The 2,228-nt window shown below is 39.0% G+C and overlaps 1 protein-coding gene across 3 annotated transcripts in view; it reads left to right on the top strand.

The window, feature by feature from the left end:
• Window positions 1-245, top strand: part of mpp6b (membrane protein, palmitoylated 6b (MAGUK p55 subfamily member 6)) — a 10,571-nt gene extending 10,326 nt beyond the window's left edge. For all 3 annotated transcript variants that reach the window (XM_027030096.2, XM_027030094.2, XM_027030095.2), the window contains exon 13: window positions 1-245. This exon is cut by the window's left edge and continues 320 nt beyond it. The gene's annotated coding sequence lies outside the window, so the exon portion shown is untranslated.
• Window positions 246-2,228: the final 1,983 nt, after the last annotated feature.

Below are 2,228 nucleotides of genomic sequence, written 5' to 3'. Positions count from 1 at the left end.
CTGTGAGAGAGCCACATCCTCATTCCATCTTATCTCACACTCTATTTTCTCTTGTTTCCACATAATGCAAAATATTTTCTACTGAAGGAAAAAAGGAAGGAATACCTATTTATTTTGATGTTTGTACATTTTGAAAGGATATCTGTCTATTCAATATTTCCTACATCTTGGAATTCCAAAAAGAAAGAAAACTAAACTAGCTTATAAGATTCAGAATTAATTTTTTATTTATTGATTTTATTCATTTTTTGCACAATTGTTTTTGTTGCTTCATTTGTTGTTTGTTTCTTTGTTAGGTACTTTTGTGGTTGCTGCTAATCCAACTGTGATTTGATTTAATTTGATCATATGAAGGACTTTCCAGACCAGATCTGATAGACAAAGGCTCATCTTACCACCATTCACCAAAGTTATGAAACGACACTTAACCAAAAGCAAAACAAAAGTCAGATTGCACAAGTATGGAGATTGAGAAACAGCTACTGCAATAACCCAGATCTTTTAAAGTATTCTATACTTACAACATTAATCTTTAGGTCTTATGTCATATGCATAAGGTAAATGTATTATAAACCTTTAAATCCCATATGCAAACCCAATATAAGTGTTTACTCTGTTGAGGCTACACATATCCTTTGAATCCTCTGAATTTGTGTTTGTACAACCTGCAGTTGTAGCAGGTTTCTGGCAGCACACTGTTCTAAGCATATGCCTTTATAGGTTGTTTTGACCATGACCTTTCTATCTTATAGATCTAGCTGTGTGTTTCCTATTGTGTCATACAAGCGCTGCCACCTTCAGGTCCTCATGAGTACTTCAGGCAAAATATCTGCTAGTAGGTTTTTTTTAGTGTCTCAACAAGACTTCAGAGGAAAGGCAATAAACATACAGAGTATTTTGTTCTCTTCTGTGGTTTCAGTACAAGGTAAATTTCTATTAATGATTTGGCTCTCTTGTGCAGCTAATACAAGTACAAGTTAAACCTTTCTGAGAAAACAGTATATACTTGGGGAATGCAAAACACAGACTACTACTTTCTTGTGTTATTTGAACATATAAGGATATTTCAAGTGTGTTTTGTTAGCCTACGTATTAGTATATATCCCAAAGTGCTAAATACATATGATCTGATAAAAATTAACTAACAAGATGAAAAGTTAATGTTAAACATGTTTAAAAGTATACAGTACAAATACATATACATAGAAACACATACAGAATTTATGTTCCATGGTTTCCCTGTCTTGTGTATTGTTTTGGTTCCATTCTGTAGTTTCATTTTCTCTGCCCCTCGTTTGGTTTTCCACACCTGTTTCTCATTTCCAGCCTTGTTAAGTTAATGTATTTAAACCCTGTTCCCTGTGTCTGGGCTGTCCATTGTATGTAAGTTTGTGTATGTACTCCATGCCTTTGTGTTTATTGAAGCCTCTGTGTATCCTAGTCTGTATGTTTCTGAGTTCTTCCTGGCCTCTGTTATAGCCTGCATCCTCTGTTTGCCTTCATGTAATTTTGTTTGTTTGTATATCATGCATTCCTGGACTCTCTATGCTGGCCCTATAATCCTGGAGTACTCTGATGATTACGACTCTGGATTTGTTCCTAATAAATCTCACTCTTCTCTGCACATGCGTCCACCTTCATCCCATTCACTATTACAGAATGAACAGCTAAACAAGGATGCAGCATGAGAGTAAGACTTTGGTAGGTGGTTGTTCTGCTGGGACAAAACTCCAGGTGTTTCTATACAGTCAGAGTTCATTATGTCTCAGTGCCACCAAACTAGAGACAGCAATTCCCCTGGCACTGCAGATACATGGGCATCATATCATTCCTAGGAAAAGCAGGATCCTGTATATTTTGACTACAACGAGATCCCAGGTAAGCACCAAGAGTCTACCCAATGCTGCAGGGGGATGTAGGTGGAGTGAAGGCTCAGATAACCCATTTTACAGCACTCGGTGTAAAAATGCAAGCTCCCCATACCCCGCATGTGCTCTGAGAACTGCCGAGAGGGTTCTGTGCCTATTTCTTCCTCCAGGGTCACACCACCAGTAACAGTGGCTGTCCTGCAAGCCACCCTGCCACTTCCTGTTCCTGTTCCTGTTCCTGGCATAGTGGATGCCGCCCGTCCTGTTCCTGTTCCTGGCATAGTGATGCCGCCCGTCCTGTTCCTGTTCCTGGCATAGTGGATGCCGCCCATCCTGTTCCTGTTCCCAGCATAGTGGATG

This window comes from Electrophorus electricus, chromosome 8 (genome assembly GCF_013358815.1).
Source record: "Electrophorus electricus isolate fEleEle1 chromosome 8, fEleEle1.pri, whole genome shotgun sequence".
Classification (NCBI taxonomy): domain Eukaryota; kingdom Metazoa; phylum Chordata; class Actinopteri; order Gymnotiformes; family Gymnotidae; genus Electrophorus; species Electrophorus electricus.
Note: the sequence above shows the minus strand (reverse complement) of the source record. Positions and strands in the feature narration are given on the sequence as shown.